This window comes from Pinus tabuliformis, chromosome 1_1 (assembly GCF_031772625.1).
Source record: "Pinus tabuliformis cultivar Carrire ecotype Pingquan chromosome 1_1, CPIR1, whole genome shotgun sequence".
NCBI classification, from domain to species: domain Eukaryota; kingdom Viridiplantae; phylum Streptophyta; class Pinopsida; order Pinales; family Pinaceae; genus Pinus; species Pinus tabuliformis.
This window is the reverse complement of record NC_142297.1, coordinates 844143431-844164361: the sequence shown is the minus strand read 5'-3', so window position 1 is coordinate 844164361 and position 20931 is coordinate 844143431. Positions and strand designations below refer to the sequence as shown.

General features: G+C 50.0%; 7 non-coding genes and 1 pseudogene across 7 annotated transcripts; all 8 read left to right on the top strand.

Moving 5' to 3' along the window:
• Window positions 1–90: 90 nt before the first annotated feature.
• Window positions 91–209, top strand: LOC149216860 (5S ribosomal RNA). Its single transcript, XR_016251601.1, has one exon. It is a non-coding gene; the product is annotated as a 5S ribosomal RNA (ribosomal RNA).
• A 725-nt stretch (window positions 210–934) lies between these two features.
• LOC149216859 (5S ribosomal RNA) lies at window positions 935–1053 on the top strand. The gene has a single exon (XR_016251685.1). It is a non-coding gene; the product is annotated as a 5S ribosomal RNA (ribosomal RNA).
• A 724-nt stretch (window positions 1054–1777) lies between these two features.
• LOC149216858 (5S ribosomal RNA) lies at window positions 1778–1896 on the top strand. Its single transcript, XR_016251635.1, has one exon. It is a non-coding gene; the product is annotated as a 5S ribosomal RNA (ribosomal RNA).
• A 725-nt stretch (window positions 1897–2621) lies between these two features.
• On the top strand, window positions 2622–2740 carry LOC149216857 (5S ribosomal RNA; annotated as a pseudogene).
• A 724-nt stretch (window positions 2741–3464) lies between these two features.
• LOC149216856 (5S ribosomal RNA) lies at window positions 3465–3583 on the top strand. The gene has a single exon (XR_016251681.1). It is a non-coding gene; the product is annotated as a 5S ribosomal RNA (ribosomal RNA).
• Window positions 3584–4314: 731 nt separating this feature from the next.
• On the top strand, window positions 4315–4433 carry LOC149216855 (5S ribosomal RNA). Its single transcript, XR_016251602.1, has one exon. It is a non-coding gene; the product is annotated as a 5S ribosomal RNA (ribosomal RNA).
• A 724-nt stretch (window positions 4434–5157) lies between these two features.
• LOC149216854 (5S ribosomal RNA) lies at window positions 5158–5276 on the top strand. Its single transcript, XR_016251577.1, has one exon. It is a non-coding gene; the product is annotated as a 5S ribosomal RNA (ribosomal RNA).
• Window positions 5277–17477: 12201 nt separating this feature from the next.
• On the top strand, window positions 17478–17596 carry LOC149216853 (5S ribosomal RNA). Its single transcript, XR_016251683.1, has one exon. It is a non-coding gene; the product is annotated as a 5S ribosomal RNA (ribosomal RNA).
• Window positions 17597–20931: the final 3335 nt, after the last annotated feature.

The window sequence follows — 20931 nt, the reverse complement described above, 5'->3', positions numbered from 1 at the left end:
CGCTTCGGATCGAGCGCCACGGATGGGCCCCATGCCTTGCGCGTGGCTCGGCGGCCTCCCTTGAAGAGGGGGAGCGGGCGAGATCTTTGCGGGTGCGATCATACCAGCGTTAATGCACCGGATCCCATCAGAACTCCGCAGTTAAGCGTGCTTGGGCTAGACTAGTACTGGGATGGGTGACCTCCCGGGAAGTCCTAGTGTTGCACCCTACCCCCCTTTTTGCGCGGCTCGGCGGGAGCGATCGGCGCTAGTGCGGAACTCCGCGGCTGCGCGTGCTCGACGGTAGATTGGATTACGCGCTGCGTGGTTATCTTGTTTTGCGGCGTGGGGCTACTTATATATCGATTTATAACGGAGTCTCGCGAACGAAGAGATCGATGGAGCATTAAGGAGGAGGGCCTAACTGAGGGTAACGGCGACTCGCTCGAGACTGCTCCAAGGGAAGTTCGAGAACGGGGCACCGATTTATCATCCCGGTCGGGAGTCGCGAGCGGGATCACAGCGCAACGGAGGCGACGTATTGCGGCAGCGGGCGATGAATCTGGGACCGTTCGCATCACCGCAGCGAAGACGACACGGGGAGAGTGGGTAGGAGGTTTGAATCATATGTACTTTTGCAGGAACTCAAATTTTGGAGGAACCCGTGGGTCGTTCACGGAAAGGCGGCGCGAGCTCCACGCAGCGTCGTCGGTGGCTGCGGAACTTACGCCTTTTTCGCCCCGCTCTCTCTCGTTCTTCTTTTTCTTTTTTTGTTACCCCCTCCGTTCTTCCCCTGGTTCGCTGGCTCTGCGCGGGGCGGGCGGCGCCGCCAAGTCGGGGAAGAGGGCGAGCTCCTTCGCCGAGCCGCTTCGGATCGAGGGCCACGGATGTGCCACATGCCCTGCGCGTGGCTCGGCGGCCTCCCTTGAAGAGGGGGAGGGGGCAGGATCCTTGCGGGTGCGATCATACCAGCGTTAATGCACCGGATCCCATCAAAACTCCGTAGTTAAGGGCGCTTGGGCTAGAGTAGTACTGGGATGGGTGACCTCCCGGGAAGTCCTAGTGTTGCACCCTACCCCACTTTTCGCGCGGCTCGGCGGGAGCGATCGATGCTAGTGCGGAACTCCGCGGCTGCGCGTGCTCGACGGTAAATTGGATTACGTGCTGCGTGTTTATCTAGTTTTGCGGCGTGGGGCTACTTATATATCGATTTATAACGGAGTCTCGCGAACGAAGAGATCGCCGGAGCATTAAGGAGGGGGGCCTAACTGAGGGAAACGACGACTCGCTCGAGACTGCTCCAAGGGAAGTTCGAGAACGGGGCACCGATTTATCATCCCGGTTGGAAGTCGCGAGCGGGATCACAGCGCAACGGAGGCGACGTATTGTGGCAGCGGGCGATGAATCTGGGACCGTTCGCATCACCGCAGCGAAGATGACACGGGGAGAGTGGGTAGGAGGTTTGAATCATATGTACTTTTGCAGGAACTCGAATTTTGGAGGAACCCGTGGGTCGTTCACGGAAAGGCGGCGCGAGCTCCACGTAGCGTCGTCGGTGGCTGCGGAGCTTACGCATTTTTCGCCCCGCTCTCTCTCGTTCTTCTTTTTCTTTTTTTGTTACCCCCTCCGTTCTTCCCCTGGTTTGCTGGCTCCGCGCGGGGCGGGTGGCGCCGCCAAGTCGGGGAAGAGAGCGAGCTCCTTCGCCGAGCCGCTTCGGATCGAGGGCCACGGATGGGCCCATGCCCTGCGCGTGGCTCGGCGGCCTCCCTTGAAGAGGGGGAGGGGGCAGGATCCTTGCGGGTGCGATCATACCAGCGTTAATGCACCGGATCCCATCAGAACTCCGCAGTTAAGCGCGCTTGGGCTAAAGTAGTACTGGGATGGGTGACCTCCCGGGAAGTCCTAGTGTTGCACCCTACCCCCCTTTTGGCGCGGCTCGGCGGGAGCGATCGGCGCTAGTGTGGAACTCCACGGCTGCGCGTGCTCGACGGTAAATTGGATTACGCGCTGCGTGTTTATCTTGTTTTGCGGCGTGGGGCTACTTATATATCGATTTATAACGGAGTCTCGCGAACGAAGAGATCGCTGGAGCATTAAGGAGGGGGGCCTAACTGAGGGAAACGGCAACTCGCTCGAGACTGCTCCAAGGGAAATTCGAGAACGGGGCACCGATTTATCATCCCGGTCGGAAGTCGCGAGTGGGATCACAGCGCAACAGAGGCGACGTATTGCGGCAGCGGGCGAGGAATCTAGGACCGTTCGCATCACCGCAGCGAAGATGACACGGGGAGAGTGGGTAGGAGGTTTGAATCATATGTACTTTTGTAGGAACTCGAATTTTGGAGGAACCCATGGGTCATTCACGGAAAGGCGGCGCGAGCTCCACGCAGCGTCGTCGGTGACCGCGGAACTTACGCCTTTTTCGCCCCGCTCTCTCTCGTTCTTCTTTTCCTTTTATTGTTACCCCCTCCGTTCTTACCCTGGTTCGCTGGCTCCGCGCGGGGCGGGCGGCGCCGCCAAGTCGGGGAACAGGGCGAGCTCCTGCGCCAAGCCGCTTCGAATCGAGCGCCACTGATGGGCCCCATGCCCTGCGCGTGGCTCGGCAGCCTCCCTTGAAGAGGGGGAGGGGGCGGGATCTTTGCGGGTGCGATCATACCAGCGTTAATGCACCGGATCCCATCAGAACTCCGCAGTTAAGCGCGCTTGGGCTACAGTAGTACTGGGATGGGTGACCTCCCTCGAAGTCCTAGTGTTGCACCCTACCCCCCTTTTCGCGCGGCTCGGCGGGAGCGATCGGCGCTAGTGCGGAACTCCGCGGCTGCGCATGCTCGACGGTAAATTGGATTACGCGTTGCGTGTTTATCTTGTTTTGCGGCGTGGGGCTACTTATATATCGATTTATAACGGAGTCTCGCGAACGAAGAGATCGCCGGAGCATTAAGGAGGGGGGCCTAACTGAGGGAAACGGCGACTCGTTCGAGACTGCTCCAAGGGAGGTTCGAGAACGGGGCACCGATTTAACATCCCGGTCGGAAGTCGCGAGCGGGATCACAACGCAACGGAGGCGACGTATTGCGACAACGGGCGATGAATCTAGGATCGTTCGCATCACCGCAGCGAAGATGGCACGGGGAGAGTGGGTAGGAGGTTTGAATCATATGTACTTTTGCAGGAACTCGAATTTTGGAGGAACCCGTGGGTCGTTCACAGAAAGGCGGCGCGAACTCCACGCAACGTCATCGGTGGCCACGGAACTTACGCCTTTTTCGCCCCCTCTCTCTCGTTCTTCTTTTCCTTTTATTGTTACCCCCCTCGTTCTTCCCCTGGTTCGCTGGCTCCGCGCGGGGCGGGCGGCGCCGCCACGTTGGGAAAGAGGGCGAGCTCCTGCGCCGAGCGGCTTCGGATCGAGCGCCACGGATGGGCCCCATGCCCTGCGCGTGGCTCGGCGGCCTCCCTTGAAGAGGGGGAGGGGGCGGGATCTTTACGGGTGCAATCATACCAATGTTAATGCACCGGATCCCATCAGAACTCCGCAGTTAAGCGCGCTTGGGCTAGAGTAGTACTGGGATGGGTGACCTCCCGGGAAGTCCTAGTGTTGCACCCTACCCCCCTTTTTGCGCGGCTCGGCGGGAGCGATCGGCGCTAGTGCGGAACTCCGCGGCTGCGCGTGCTCGACGATAAATTGGATTACGCGCTGCGTGTTTATCTTGTTTTGCGGCGTTGGGCTACTTATATATCGATTTATAACAGAGTCTCTCGAACGAAGAGATCGCCAGAGCATTAAGGAGGGGGGCCTAACTGAGGGAAACGGCGACTCGCTCGAGACTGCTCCAAGGGAAGTTCGAGAACGGGGCACCGATTTATCATCCCGGTCGGAAGTCGCGAGCGGGATCACAACGCAACGGAGGCGACGTATTGCGACAGCGGGCGATGAATCTAGGACGGTTCGCATCACCGCAGCGAAGATGGCACGGGGAGAGTGGGTAGGAGGTTTGAATCATATGTACTTTTGCAGGAACTCGAATTTTGGAGGAACCCGTGGGTCGTTCACGGAAAGGCGGCGCGAGCTCCACGCAGCGTCGTCGGTGGCCGCGGAACTTAAGCCTTTTTCGCCCCGCTCTCTCTCGTTCTTCTTTTCCTTTTATTGTTACCCCCTCCATTCTTCCCCTAGTTCGCTGGCTCCGCGCAAGGCGGGCGGTGCCGCCAAGTCGGGGAAGAGGGCGAGCTCTTGCGCCGAGCCGCTTCGGATCGAGCGCCACGGATGGGCCCCATGCCCTACGCGTGGCTCGGCGGCCTCCCTTGAAGAGGGGGAGGGGGAGGGGGCGGGATCTTTGCGGGTGCGATCATACCAGCGTTAATGCACCGGATCCCATCAGAACTCCGCAGTTAAGCGCGCTTGGGCTAGTGTAGTAGTGGGATGGGTGACCTCCCGGGAAGTCCTAGTGTTGCACCCTACCCCCCTTTTTGCGCGGCTCGCGGGAGCGATCGGCGCTAGTGCGGAACTCCGCGACTGCGCGTGCTCGACGGTAAATTGGATTACGCGCTGCGTGTTTATCTTGTTTTGCGGCGTGGGGCTACTTATATATCGATTTATAACGGAGTCTTGCGAACGAAGAGATCGCCGGAGCATTAAGGAGGGGGGCCTAACTGAGGGAAACGACGATTTGCTCGAGACTGCTCCAAGGGAAGTTCGAGAACGGGGCACCGATTTATCATCCCGATCGGAAGTCGCGAGCGGGATCACAGCGCAACGGAGGCGACGTATTGCGGTCGCGGGCGATGAATCTGGGACCGTTCGCATCACCGCAGCGAAGATGACACGGGGAGAGTGGGTAGGAGGTTTGAATCATATGTACTTTTGCAGGAACTCGAATTTTGGAGGAACCCGTGGGTCGTTCACGGAAAGGCGGCGCGAGCTCCACGCAGCGTCGTCGGTGGCCGCGGAACTTACGCCTTTTTTGCCCCGCTCTCTCTCGTTCTTCTTTTCCTTTTTTTGTTACCCCCTCCGTTCTTCCCCTGATTCGCTGGCTCCGCGCTGGGCGGGCGGCGCCGCCAAGTTGGGGAAGAGGGCGAGCTCCTGCACCGCGCCGCTTCGGATCGAGGGCCACGGATGGGCCCCATGCCCTGCGCGTGGCTCGGCGGCCTCCCTTGAAGAGTGGGAGGGGGCGAGATCTTTGCGGGTGCAATCATACCAGCGTTAATGCACCGGATCCCATCAGAACTCCGCAGTTAAGCGCGCTTGGGCTAGAGTAGTACTGGGATGGGTGACCTCCCGGGAAGTCCTAGTGTTGCACCCTCCCCCCCTTTTTGCGCGGCTCGACGGGAGCGATCGGCGCTAGTGCGGAACTCCGCGGCTGCGCGTGCTCGACGGTAGATTGGATTACGCGCTGCGTGTTTATCTTGTTTTGCGGCGTGGGTCTACTTATATATCGATTTATAACGGAGTCTCGCGAACGAAGAGATCGCTGGAGCATTAAGGAGGGGGGCCTAACTGAGGGTAATGGCGACTCGCTCGAGACTGCTCCAAGGGAAGTTCGAGAACGGGGCACCGATTTATCATCCCGGTCGGAAGTCGCGAGCGGGATCACAGCGCAACGGAGGCGACGTATTGCCGCAGCGGGCGATGAATCTAGGACCGTTCGCATCACCGCAGTGAAGATGACACAGGGAGAGTGGGTAAGAGGTTTGAATCATATGTACTTTTGCAGGAACTGAAATTTCGGAGGAACCCGTGGGTCGTTCACGGAAAGGCAGCGCAAGCTCCACGCAGTGTCGTCGGTGGCCGCGGAACTTACGCCTTTTTCGCCCCACTCTCTCTCGTTCTTCTTTTTCTTTTTTTGTTACTGTTGTTGAGGTAAATCCTCTCTGCGGAAAGAGACGATCCCTACTAACCCAAACTTGGTCTAGCAACAATCACACAATGCTATCACGCAAGTTCCTAATTGCAAATAAGAAGTAGATGGTGAGAACCTACTTGGATTCCAACGCTATTGTTCATCAAAGAGATGTCGCCCTCGTTTCTTTGCCTTGGCCGGTCACGATCCTCACGACCTCCATGATTGGACACCTGCACATGCAAAGAACAACACGAAAACAAGCATAAAATCTAGTAAATGCAATTATATATCAGTCAGAAAAGATATAACTCAACATCAAACATAGGACAATGAGAGTGGAACCATAATGATAGTCATCTATTATTAATAAATAACAAAGAAGAATACAACCATTGTTCTGACGTCAAATCCTCCTTTGGCTGGGTAGTCAGCTACACAAGTCTTGCAAAGCTTGTTGGGATGAGGAACAAGCCTCTCTCTCTTTGGGTGACAAGAATCTCCTTACTTAGATTTGGCCTTATGGGTGCAAAGAAGGCTCTTGCAGCTTCAAACTATTGTCTCTTGACTATTGTGACTGTAACTATTGTAACTTTGACTAGCTTGCTCAAGGCATAGAGGCAAGATTTTATAGATAGAGAGGAAAGAGATAGGATCAACCACATTATTCATGGGATTGGCTTTATTACTTGGAAACTTCCATGAAAGGTGGCAAACCACTTTCCCTTCTATGGAGATTCGGAGCCAAACCATCCTAGCTCAACATAGATTCAGTTGGTGAATGGGTTGAAGCGAACCTTCGGGAGTTTGGTGGTTGAAAACTTTACTCAATTTGGTTGGCGCGAGTGAGACTCTGAGACAGAGCGCCAATGGCGCGCCCCTTTTAGAGGATTTCCCTCATTTGCACGGGCAGTGAACTGTGGACCCGCGCTAATGCAAAAAGAGTTGTTTTCATGAGTAGTTTGCAGGAGATGTCTTCAGGGAAAATGAAGCTCATACTCAGAGGAATATAATGCAAGTGATTTCAGGTCATGTCACTTCTCACAGGTCCCGAAATGAATCCTCCAGTATACAGGTGAGGGGTAACAGGGACATTGACAAACGGTGACAAATTGTTGTGTAACAGATGCCCCCTAAAGCATGAGGCCCGAGAGAGAGAGGGGTGAAATGCTTTACAAGAACATGCGTGACTGAAAACACGGCCGCCGGAGAAACTGTGTAAAGAAGTACAACTGATATCTTAAGTACATGATATATGTGTGGTATGGGCACAGCCATCCATAATAGAGTACACAATAATCTAGATCCAGGGTATGAGCGTAGCCATCCAGAGAGGATCGAAATAGAGACTCAGGCATGGTCGCATCCATCCAGTGAATGAGTCATGTAATGAACATAATAAGCCACAAATCGTAGCCTGGATTCCAATAGACAAAATCCAGGGTCTTGCACTCCATCTCAACCCGGACAGAGTACAAGTTCAAGCATGTGAATGCATGAGTTGAAGTCGAACATGCATGAACATCGTCTGATTACCAGTCAATGATGAAAACTGTTAACAGACGCGAGAGGTACCACCAATAATGACAATGGCCCTCAAGGTACTATAGGTACAATCTACGGCGTGTGAATCAATGAGCTGGCGTCGAACACCCGTAGAATCATTCGATCGGAGGCCAATGATGAAAACCTCTCGTCGAACACGAAGAACCTGCCATTGAGGCATGCAGGCTCCAAGGCACCGAAGGGAGTCTCTAGATCAACTTCCTGGATAATGAGCTGAAGTCGACAGGAAGTGACCTTGATCAAAGGTGGGCCATAGTGTTTCCCACATCAGTGACACGAGACAAAGGAAGAATGTTGTGGTGAATCAAAATTATGTGAGGTATCAGAGGAGGTTGTACTGCTGCAGAGGTCAACTTCTCTTGAACATATCGGCGGCACGACAGTGGATTTGGCAGTATTTGACATCAAATGAGCAGAGGTCATGGTGACAAGGTAGTGAGCAGATGAGAGGCCAAATAGGATAACCCAAACCCACGGAGGCTAGTGTAAAACAAGATGAGATGTCCCCACCCCGACACGAATGCAGACTAGTGCCATGTTCAAGAGCGACATACTGCCGACACGACGACAATTATGGATCCATTTTCCCCACCATTTCTGGCGAGTACCCCAGTTATTTTTAACAAGCTTGATGGGGATAGCATATGCTTGTGAGTGTCATTATGACGGAATCCGATGTCATTAAGTTTTAACGAGTCTGACAAAGGAAGAACTCAGCGTCTTTTCATGTTTAGAGAGTTTGAAAAGACAGCAAAAAAGAAAACTCCAGGGGGGTCCTTTTTCGTAAAGTTGTGTCTCCCGAGCCCGAAAAAGTATAAAACAATGCTCGAAAGAACCGCCCGACCATTACGATCGAGGAGTACTTTTCATATGTAGTGATATCGATCCGAAAAAGTAGAAAAGTGATCAACATCACGTCGTTTCGTAACCATTAAAGAACCTGAAACGACAAGGGCCCGACGATCTTTTCATTTTTACACGGTCGGAAAAGGGTTTAAAGACGACCGCCTCTTATTTATGTTTAACGAGTCAAGAGGGGAAACCCGACAATCTTTTCATTTTTAGCAAGTCAAAAAAGAGCTGAAAGATGACTCCATAGTGACTTTTTCGTGTATTTACCGAGTCCGAAAAAAGTATAAAATACAACTCGTTTCACCATCGAAGTTGCAAAAAGAACCTGTCATGGCACCAAAAGCAAGCGTAAAATCCATTTTCGACCAAAAATATATTAAAATATTCAAAAAACAACTCTTTAACCCTAATTACAAGTCAAAAAGTCTATAAATATGGTGAAAATGTAAAAAAATAAAATTACTTTTACTTTTTACCTCTTGCATAGTGGTAGTGGTCCATTTGGGGTGCAAACTTCGAGCAGCGATTACCACCAATCCGGGCAACCATTTGAGATTCCGCCAGTTCTAGGTAAGAGGCGCTTCTTTTAGCTCCATTTCCATACTTGTTTTATGCATTTTGTTCCTTAATTGAGCCTCCGTAAGGGGGATTTTAAAATTTAGGGTTGCGCCCCATTGGCGCGGGTATCCGGCACAGGTCCGTGCCAATGGGGTGATTCGCTCATGGAGGCCCGAGTTCTTCATATGGCTTCGCCGTCAACTGATCGTGGTAGAGGATTGGCCATACGCGGGAACCAACTTCATGGGGGACCCAGACCTCCCACTTCCAGAGGGAGAGGAGTGGGAAGAGGAGTTAGGTATGATCTTCTCTTTTTGGTGTTTTATGTATTTTCATTTTTTTTTTGTCAATACATGCATGTTCTGATGACAGTCGTATGTATATGCAGATGTGGGCCCAGAGCGACCAGCCGGCTTGTCTCCTATAGCGCGGAGGGACCAACCTGCAGCTGACCCTCAGGCAAGGGGTGCCGTGGGGGAAGAGCTGGTGCAGAATCTCGAGGGACTTACCCAAGGGATTCCAGGCTACGCTAGATTGGCGGACGTGCCCTTTGCATACCAGAGGCACACAGTGGGGGTGCCGACCCGCATCCATCGTCTGTTGAGACGCTTGGTGCGCGCGGTGACGTGCTATCATGAGCACCACCACGAGTAGACTCCTAGGCTTCTTTCATGCATATTTTTTGAGGGACATGTTGTCCGAGGATGTATCAGGATGAACATGTATTATTTTTGGGTTTTGTAACGCACGCGGTGCAAACATTATGACACACACATATATATATATATATGCCTACGGTTTATTATTGTGCTTTTATGTGCTTGCTTGTATGATGTTTTGATTATAAATTACGCAAATGTCTATCTAATACATGATTGGCCAATGCATCAGATAATGTGTTTAATCGTCGTGGAATATGCTGATATGTGATAAAGTCAAAATTCCTTTCTAACAATTTAACACGTAAGTACAACCTTAAAATGTGACGGTCTCTGACGGAATATCGCCCATTGAGCTGATGGACGACAAGCTGAGAGTCTAGGTTAACAAGCAATGTACGAATACCGAGATTAATTGCCTCGGCTAATAATTCAATAACAACGCTATATTCAGCAACATTGTTTGTAGTACAGCCTAAACAGACACCTTGAAGGTCTATCAACTCACCGTGAGGATCGTAGATCACCCACGCCGCAGAGGACAAATTACGAGTACTGCGGCAGGCACCATCGGCGAAACCAATGTAAGGTGCACCCGACATCTGCACAAGAAGCAAAAAGACACAATAAGGGGCAATCACGCTTTCACACCAAACCGAAAACATGAAAACTCACACACACACACACACGCATGTACAAATCGAAGCGCACTAAACTTGAGAATAAAGGGACGGGCATGCCCCCCAGCATGGTGTCTCAATTCGAGGTACATGCCCCCAAGCTTCAGTCCATTGAAAATGGAGTGAAGGTTGACATCACTGTTATTGCGCTCGAATGGCATAATATCGCCCCGGGATTCTACCTGATTAGCGGGAGGAAGGACCCGTGGATCAAAACACACAGAAATCATGTTAATAGGGGCGAGATTCGGAGGTGGAAGGGGAAAGACACCCATAAGAGCGGGATCTTTAAAGAGTCCGGCTCCCACACTCTCGAATGATTTAGAGGTATGCTCCACGAATGGCACATTACCTTCGGAAGAAGAGGCGAAGAAGGAGAGCTGGTACACCGTGAAAATCTTTCCTTGATGAGGGAAACGAATGACACGGAAAAGGGAGGAAGCCACGGCTTGCATGGCGTATGTCTAGCTACGTCCGAGGAGGAGGTTGTAGGTAAGATTAGCGTCGACAACTTCGACCTCCACTTCTACCGTCTTCCCTTCCAAGGAGATGGGCAAGCGTTGGAGGATACCGTAAGGACGGGACTCTCTTCCATCAAAGGCTTCTAACGTCGTAGGAGACTGGCTCAATGTTGGAGAACCAATAGCTTTCCAGCAAGCATTAGACATGATGCAAGTTGACGCACCTTCATCAATGACTGTACGATGAATCGTTTTACCATTGATGATGACCTGTATAAAGAAAGCAATTTGGTGAGGCAGTCTTGGCGTATAGCCCTCGAGATCAAAAGAAATCAGATCCGAGTCAGCCGGGTCTATGCCACCGATGGCCGATAGCAAGGACTTCCTCTGGGAGGGGCAGCTCTGGAGGACTTCTAGAGCGGACATAGCAGACGGAGCCTGGGCTAAGTCCTCAACAATGCTGTAGTGCTGAGCAGCACGGGCATTCGGGTTGTAAGAAGACTTCCAGAGTACACCTTTTGGAGGGGGTCGGATCGTCGTCTCAGTGCTAGGTCGTTCGATGTGGAGTGGACCAGAACTAGACGGAGGAGCGCTGGAGGGGACCTCCAGCTCTTTCCCGGCATGAGATGGATATTCTTTCGCTCGAGTAGTGACATGGATGGGAATCGTCCCAGCCATGAAGACTTGAGAGCCGAATGAAGAAGAGGGTTGCGATGGATCTGCCACCATTTGAGTTTGCTGGGAAGGGAAAGGTTATTTAAGCACAGCAGGAGTCCCAGGAGCACCTTTCAACAATTGACTAACTTCGGACCGCCTGGGGCAGTCTTTAGTGTAGTGATCCTCATCACAAATAAGACAAGGATACATAGGTTTACGTTTGGCTCCTTCCTCGGGTGGAGGTTTAGGGGAGTCCTGTTTGGGTTGTTCGGTCTTATTCTTAGCTTTCCCTTTCTTTTTCCCTTTCGAGGATTTATCCGCCGTGGTGGACTGAACGACATTAACCTCGGAGGTACTTGCAGAATTAGATTGACCCTGAGAAGTGTTTCCATTAGAAGCATTCTGTTTTTGCTTCCCAGGGTTCGCGGTTGATTTCTTTGATGACGTGTTTACAGAGCCAATAACTCCGTCAACGGATGGTTTTGGCGGAGCTTTGGATGTTCCGGGTCTCGAGGCGTCTAGAAAATAATCATATAAAGTACCTGACTGAGAGTATACTAAGTCGAGGTACTGAGCACGTGTGATAGCTTGCTCTTCAGTTACACAAGCTCCCATGGCGATGTCTCGCGCGATCGTAGGGACAAAGGAAGTCGTGAACCAATCGGTCAGGAGCTGATCAGGAATCCAAAATTTGATCAAGCAACGACGCCATCTCCATTCATGTATATGATCTGATATATGCGTGGCCGTGTCCTGTTTGAGAGACGTAAGGAGATGTGTCCTTGTCTCATACCGAATGGGTAACTGAAAATGAGTTAGGAATGCCATAGCCAACGAGTTGAAATCTTGAAATGTTCCGCGATTTAACTCAATATACCACTTAGCGGCTGAGCCGGTGAGAGTCCTTTGGAAGAGGCGGAGCCGGATGGAGTCATCAAGCCATGAGTTGGATGAGCACCAAAGGTGATAGGTCATGACATGGGCTTGAGGATCTTCACCAGCTTTGCCATCGAATTTTGGGCAATCACCGGGTATTTTAGTTGGAACTGGTGACCAATATGGATTATGAAGAATGGGATCATTCGTCAACTTGGACACATCTGGAAGTTCTAACGTCGCTAAGAAAGGCAACTGAGGATTAAAGGACATTTGCGGCTGTGGAAGAGCGGTAGTACCAGGGTTCCAACCAGGTGGTGGTTGCCCCCATGAACTTTGTCCGGATGGGCCTGGCCCATAAGGGTTCTGCCCATAGGGATTTTGCCCATAGGGGTTCTGTCCATAAGGATTTTGTCCATAAGCAGACAGTTGACCCTGGGTCTGCCCCCCAGCACCCCATGGATTAGCAACTTGTCCTGCAGGTGCAACGTACTGTTGCTGATAATTCTAGTAAGGAGTGACCTGCATTTGTTGATAATTTTGATAAGGGGTAAACTGAGTTTGCCCCTGGGGTTGCTGGTAGCCATACGTTTGCTGAGCTCCATACTGAGCCTGATAAGAAGGCTGCGCTTGGTAGGAAAGTTGGGGTCGTGGCCCACCTTGCATTTGATAACCAAGTTGAGTTTGGGGCCCAGAAGGATGTCCTTGAACAGGTTGAGCTTGGACCATCTAGCCGGAAGGTTGACCTGGTTGGGTTTGGGATGGACCTGTTTGCCCAGAAGGATGAGCTTGCTGGGTAGTGGGTTGTCCTTGAGCAACCAAGGGTTGTCCTTGCGGAACAGATGGTTGAGCAGGCTGGACAGCCGGTTGACCTTGAGGTTGGCCAGCCTGTCCAGAAGGATGACTAAGCTGGGCAGTGGGTTGGCCTTGTTGTGAAGAAAGCTGACCCACTTGCCCAGAAGGATGACTAGGCTGAGCAGTGGGTTGGCCTTGTTGTAGGTAAGGCTGCCCCCCTTGCCCAGAAGGATACCCCTGTTGGACTGCCGGTTGACCTTGTGGAATGTAAGTTTGTCCGGTTTGTCCAGAGGGATAACCCTGCTGAATACCAGGTTGGCCTTGTTGGATATAAGGTTGTCCTGGTTGTCTAGACGGGTAACCTTGCTGGGTACCAGGTAGCCCCGTATAACTAGAAGGTTGATTCAGATAATTAAAAGATGGACCACCAGCGGCCGAAGGTTGTCCCTGATAGGGTTGTCCTTGTAGGCCCCCAGGTTGTCCTAGGTAAGACTGGCCATAATATTGCTGCCCCTGGGGGGTTTGCACATAAGATGGCTGGCCTTGGTTAGGTGGTCCCTGAAGTTGTGCAGGCATTGCTTGGCCCCCATGGAAAGAGGTGGTACCAGGGTTCCAAGCAATGGATAATGGTACCGAAACCTCAACAACAGGTTGAGTAGGCAAGGGTTGAGAGAGTTGAAGGTATTGACCGGTAGAATCATAATAAAAGAATGGACCCTGCGCATTCGGATCCTGAACAGCTTGTCCAGATGCATCATATGGCCCCCCTCCTGGAACGGGACCAGAAGAGGGTGGAGCACTTTGTGCAGGGTGGACAACTCTAGGCGAGAGTGCCGGCTGGCCATTACTCACTTGACCGTGAGGGGGACCAGCACCAGTGTTCAAGGCTGAGCTGTTACGGCACAAACAACCGGAGTTGAATGTGCTACACAAACAGTTGGATTCGTCAGAACTGAAGTGACAGGTGTAGTGTGGACTTGTGAAACAAAAGATCCCGTGGTGGGAGTGATATGGGGATCCCACATGGTCGAAGCAGGGGTCCTGGCACTTACCCTATCCCTCAACGACTGATAGCGTGGGGGGAGCAGAGAAGTAGCTGGGATGGGAGTGTCGATATTCGACAACACAGGTGTCTCACTCACTCTAGGAGATGTCTCATCCATGTGAGAGGTAGACATTGGAGACGAAACACCAGGGGGGGTAAAAGGAATATCGTCCTCGTCAGGCTCCCAGATGGGGTTCCAATGAATTTCGTAACCTTCGTCGTCCGGAGCATGAGAGTTGATCGGTTGGATACTCGGGATAACAGGAAGAGTATCACTTACAACCGGTACCTCAGGAGCAGCAGAAGACGGAGAGCCTTGATCACTTGGAACGGGAGTCGACGGTTCAGCCAGGATTACAAACTTCAAACAAACCTAAGGGAATCTAACGATAAAGGACCCTACTCAAACTAACGCACACAAGATCTAACCAGGTAATGTTTATCGTGGCCAAATGAATTTTAAGACGCAAGGACACAACTTGACCTTTTCATGTTTTAAGAGTCGAGAAAAGGACAAAAAGGTGACTCTAGTCGCCTTCAAATGTTTTATGAGCCCGAAGTGACAAACTGCTCAAGTGAGCCTTTTCTTTTAAGGAGTCTGAAAAGGATCAAAAGTGACTACTCTGGAGAACTAGGCAAAAGGGTTTACCAAACAAATCCGTAAAACTGCATATACACCTTGGCAGTCATATGAAAACCAAGGACTTCCCGTACGGCAGTCAATCTTCCCGAATGCTGTGTTCGGTGCGTTACGGCTTGTAAGGCGGCAGACACGGCTTCCTGTGGATAAAGGATGATAACCTAGTGGGGTCTCCCCTATATACGTGACGATACGTGGGAGTTCAAATCCGTGCTAGACCACTATCGAGTCACAAAAGGAGGAATCACCCAACCGTAGTGTGAAACAACAGTGACTAGTTTTAATGACGTCGGAGCACGTCTCTAGCCTAGACCTCTAATTAGTGAGTGTTATGTTCCAATGCGTTTTTAAGTTCATTCAGTTCATTTTATGGTTGATCTTTAGTTAAGTTTCAGTTTCCAGGTCCTACTTTATGTAATCTCTCACAATTTCCTAAATGCAAGCTATATGCCAAAGAATATCATTTCGTTCGATGAATACTAACTACGAGAGAGTTGAGAATTTTTCAAACAAAATGACCACAAACAATCAAGAAGCACTCTAATGCAGCTAATGACAAATAAACGAAACTTTTCTTTGTTTTAAATCACTTAATCAATGAAAAGCTCCTAAGTTCAATTAACTAATGCAACGCAAAAGAGATTATTCGTTTTTCTTTTCAATGGCAAAGTGCACTAGACAAATTTTGAGAGACAGTAACACCGAGCAAAAGATCAATTTCAATCAATGAGAACACAATCGAATCCCCAAAACACCAAAACAGTCCTTCAAACCAAGAAGAAAGCACAAAGACCTCTTATGAGCTATGTGATCCAAGCCCAAACGAAGCCAAGTGAAACCCAAGCGAAAAAGAAGAAAATCACTTGAATAACAAGAAAAAACTTTGACAACTACTGAGCAAATGCAAAAGGATAATCACAATGTTGACCGGATGATCAAAGAACACAAAACACCTACGGGAGGCTCGACGCACAAAGCCACTAGATGCCCTAGGGCTAAAATGTGAAATCGATAGAAAAAGGCAGACACCCGAAAGATGAAGGTCTAAAACCAGTCAAACCAAGATCAAACACACTCCAGTAATTGAAAAGACACATCAAGACACAAATCCAAGCTCAGAGGGCTTAAGGACAAGCAAACTGAAAATTTGACAGGCCTGGAGTGACTGTCAGGCTGCAACTCGCGCTTTTATAGGATTGGCGCGGGTTGTCTTTGATCAACTTGCACCAATAGCGCGACTGTAAGGCTAAAAAGCGCGCTAATCAAGTTTGCTAAATCAAAAACAAAAGCAAGCGACCCAGGGCTTGAAGACAGTATCTAGGCAAACCAGGAAGCAAGAAATAGCAAGAAATCCAACCCAGAAAGCTATCTAAGCAATCAAAGCAAGAAAAACCAAAGAGACAAGACAAACTCCAAGTTGTTTAGTCTGTAAACCAAACCGGAGATTGACTGAAGTGGCGTTGATCTACTTCGCTAATGCAAAGCAATAGCGTTTCGAAGGCTACCTGGCCGTACTTCAGGCTCCGTCTAAAGTTTACAAATCAAACAACAAGATCTCCCCAGTGGAGTCGCCAAATTGTTGTGGAGGTAAATCCTCTCTGCGGACAGAGACGATCCCTACTGGCCCAAACCGGGTCTAGCAACAATCACACAATGCTATCACGCAAGTTCCTAATTGCAAATAAGAAGTAGATGCTGAGAACCTACTTGGATTCCAATGCTAGTGTTCGTCGAAGAGATGTCGCCCTCGTTCCTTTGCCTTGGCCGGTCGCGATCCTCACGATCTCTGTGATTGGACACCTGCACATGCAAAGAACAACACGAAAACAAGCATAAAATCTAGTAAATGCAATTATATATCAGTCAGAAAAGATATAACTCAACATCAAACATAGGACAATGAGAGTGGAACCATAATGATAGTCATCTATTATTAATAAATAACAAAGAAGAATACAACCATTGTTCTGACGTCAAATCCTCCTTTGGCTGGGTAGTCAGCTACACAAGTCTTGCAAAGCTTGTTGGGATGAGGAACAAGCCTCTCTCTCTTTGGGTGACAAGAATCTCCTTACTTAGATTTGGCCTTATGGGTGCAAAGAAGGCTCTTGCAGCTTCAAACTATTGGCTCTTGACTATTGTGACTGTAACTATTGTAACTCTGACTAGCTTGCTCAAGGCATAGAGGCAAGATTTTATAGATAGAGAGGAAAGAGATAGGATCAACCACATTATTCATGGGATTGGCTTTATCACTTGGAAACTTCCATGAAAGGTGGCAAACCACTTTCCCTTCTATGGAGATTCGAAGCCAAACCATCCTAGCTCAACATAGATTCAGTTGGTGAATGGGTTGAATCGAACCTTCGGGAGTTTGGTGGTTGAAAACTTTACTCAATTCGGTTGGCGCGAGTGCGACTCTGAGACAGAGCGCCAATGGCGCGCCCCTTTTAGAGGATTTCCCTCATTGGCGAGGGCAGTGAACTGTGGACCCGCGCTAATGCAAAAAGAGCTGTTTTCATGAGTAGTTTGCAGGAGATGTCTTCAGGGAAAATGAAGCTCATACTCAGAGGAATATAATGCAAGTGATTTCAGGTCATGTCACTTCTCACAGGTCCCAGAATGAATCCTCCAGTATACAGGTGAGGGGTAACAGGGACGGTGACAAACATTGACAAATTGCTGTGTAACAGTAACCCCCTCCGTTCTTCCCCTGGTTCGTTGGCTCTGCGCGGGGTGGGCGGCGCCGCCAAGTCGGGGAAGAGGGCGAGCTCCTGCGCTGAGCCGCTTCGGATCGAGGGCCATGGATGGGCCCCATGCCCTGCGCGTGGCTCGGCGGCCTCCCTTGAAGAGGGGGAGGAGGCGAGATCTTTGTGGGTGCGATCATACCAGCGTTAATGCACCGGATCCCATCAGAACTCTGCAGTTAAGAGCGCTTGAGCTAGAGTAGTACTGGGATGGGTGACCTCCCGGGAAGTCCTAGTGTTGCACCCTACCCCCCTTTTTGCGCGGCTCGGCGGGAGCGATCGGCGCTAGTGCGGAACTCCGCGGCTGCGCGTGCTCGACGGTAAATTGGATTACGTCCTGCGTGTTTATCTTGTTTTGCGGCGTGGGTGTTGGAGAGGTAAATCCCCTCTACGGATAGAGGCGATCCCTACTAGCCCAGCAGGGGTCTAGCAACAATCACACAATGCTGCTACGCATGTTCCTAATTACAATTAAACAAGAGGTAAAGAGCACCTACTTGGATTCCTGCGCTGTCGTTTGACGAAGAGATGTTGCCTTCGCTCCTCCGCTTCGACTGGTCACAATCCTCCGCGATCTCCGCGAATAGATACCTGCACACATGAAGGGGAAACAAACACAAGCGTGAAATCTAGTAAAAGCAACCATACATCAGTCAGAAAAGATGTAATTCACATTTAACCATTGCATAGACAAATGAGAATGGAACAATAATAGCAGTCATCTATTATTAATCAGAATAGAGAAGAGTACAACCAAATGTTCTGACGTCGGTAACCTTCTCAGGAGGGGCCAGTCAGCATGTATCTCAAGCATTCACCTTTGAGGATGATTCTCCCAAGACAAACAACTCTCTCTCTCACACAAATAGCACAAAACAACCTTCCCTAAGCAATCAATCACTTCCACACCTAGCACACCAAACCTATAGCAGCAATCTGAGCACTACAAGCTCTGTACAATCCAAGCTATTCCAAGCTAAGTCTAACTATCCAAAACTAGCTGCTCATGGTAATGGTGGAAGTTTATATAGGAGAAGGAGTCTCCTATAAGGGTGGAAGGATGAGCTTATCTTCAAGGGAAGTTGTTGCAAAGGGTCGAACAGACATGCCATAGAAGGGAGTCAACATTCACAAAGCTAACAACCAAGCCTGGAGTGATCTGGAAGGCTGGCTGTTTGAACAAATTCGCCCAAACTGGATCAGCGCGGATTATGAGGCAACTGACGCGATGTCGCCGCGTCTACATAACTGGGACAGTCATGTCAGCGCGGAAGAACACGGGAAAGGCGCGCTGGCGACCAGCGCGGAAAAGTGATGTCCTTCCGAGCTGGCAGCGCGCGGGATACACTATGGAGCGCCAGTCATCGCGGGTATTTTGGGAACAGACGCGCTGATGAACAAAACTTTGGATAAATGGGTTTTTGGGCCAGTTCAGGAAGCAGGAACTTGGTGATTGTGAATTCTGGGCACAGCAGGGTGACTGACAGGGAGGCAGTGACAAATTACTGTGTAACAGATGCCCCCTAAAGCATGAAGACCGAGAGAGTGGGAGGGGTGAAATGCTTTACAACACACGCCGAACTGGAACACCACCAGGAAGGACCGAAAAACTCTATCAATCAAATACATGCAGTCTAGGCATGGGCGCAGCCATCCAAAGGACATGCGAAAATGGTTTGTGGAATGGACGCAGCCACCCAGCTAAAGAGACCAAAAGAATGATAAGGTATGGTCGCAGCCATCCATGAAGACTCAGGTATGGGCGCAGCCATCCATCAATGAGTCATGTAATGATCACCCACAAAATCGCAACCTGGACCATAACAGACAGAGATCCAGGGTCTCGCGCTCCGTCCCGATCCGAACAAAGTACAAGTTCAAGCATGTGAATATATGAGTTGAAGTCGAACATGCATGAACATCGTCTGATTACCAGTCAATGATGAAAACTGTTAACAGACGCGAGAGGAACCACCAATAATGACAATGGCCCTCAAGGTACTATAGGTACAATCCACGGCATGTGAATCAATGAGCTGGTGTCGAACACCCACGGAATCATTCGATCGGAGGCCAATGATGTAAACCTCACGTCGAACACGAAGAACCTGCCATTAGGGCATGCAGGCTCTAAGGCACCTGAAGGGAGTCTCTAAGTCACCTTCCCGGATAATGAGCTGAAGTCGACAGGAAGTGACTTTGATCGAAGGTGGGCCATAATGTTTCCCACATCATCGACGCGAGACAGAGAAAAAATGATTTGTGTGAGATATAAGGGAAGGTTGTACTAATGCAGAGGTCAACTTCTCTTGAACATATTGGCGGCACGACGGTAGATTTGGCAGTATTTGACATCAAATGAGCAGAGGTCATGGTGACAGGGCAATGAGCAGATGAGAGGTCGAATAAGATAACCCAAACCCACGGAGGCCAGTGAAAAACAAGATGAGATGGTCCCACCCAGACACGAAGCAGAAGAGTGCCATGTTCAAGAGCGACATACTGCCGACACGACTATGATTACAGTTCCATTTTCCCCACCATTTCTGGCAGGTACCCCGGTTATTTTTGGATGACAAGCTTGACGGGGATAGCATATGCTCGAAGAGTGTCATTTCGACAATATCCGATGTCATCAAGTGTTTAACGAGCCTGACAAAGGAAAAACTCGGCGTCTTTTCTTGTTTAGAGAGCCTGAAAAGACAGCAGAAAAGAAGACTCCAGGGGGGTCCTTTTTCGTACAGTTGTGTCTCTCGAGCCCGAAAAAGTATAAAACAATGCTCGAAAGAACCGCCCGACCATTACGATCGAGGAGTACTTTTCGTAAATAGTGATTTTGACCCGAAAAAGTAAAAAAGCGGTCGAAAACACGTCGTTTTAGGGCCAATAACGAGTGCGAAACGACAAACACCCGACAATCTTTTTAAGTTACACGGTCGGAAAAAGAGCTTTAAAGGCGACCGCCTCTCATTTCTTTAACGAGTCGAGAGGGGGACTCGGCAATATTTTCATCTTTAAACGGTCGGAAAAGAGCTGAAAGTAGACCTCCATTTTTATTCTCTTTAACGAGTCAAAAAGGGAAAAATACTCGGCAATCTTTTCATATTTTACGAGTCAGAAAAGAGCTTAAAGGCGACTCGTCCTAGAGGAACGAGTGGTATAAAGGGTAGCAACTGGTTCCGGCAATGGTGGAACTGCTCAAAACATGTAATGGTCAAGAGGCTGGCTAATAAAACCACTCATCGCTGCGGTTCCTCAGGAAAGGATAAACAACCAAGTGAAAGCATATGATCGGCCAAAAAGATGGTGGCGATGGAATGAAACAACCAAGGCTCATCTAGTAGGATTTAGCGGATAAAAGGCAATCACGGGATGTAAGTCAAGTATGGGTTCATTTTTACACAAGCTTGAACCATGGAGAACTCTGCTTGGATTCAGTTTCATGTTTACACAAGCTTGAAACGAAAAAACTATGCTTGTTATAAATTTGCATGCCCCCAGCATAATGACGCAAATCGAGGTATATGCCCCCCAAGCTTCATTGCATTCAACAAAGTGGATGGAATGAAGGTTCACTTTCGA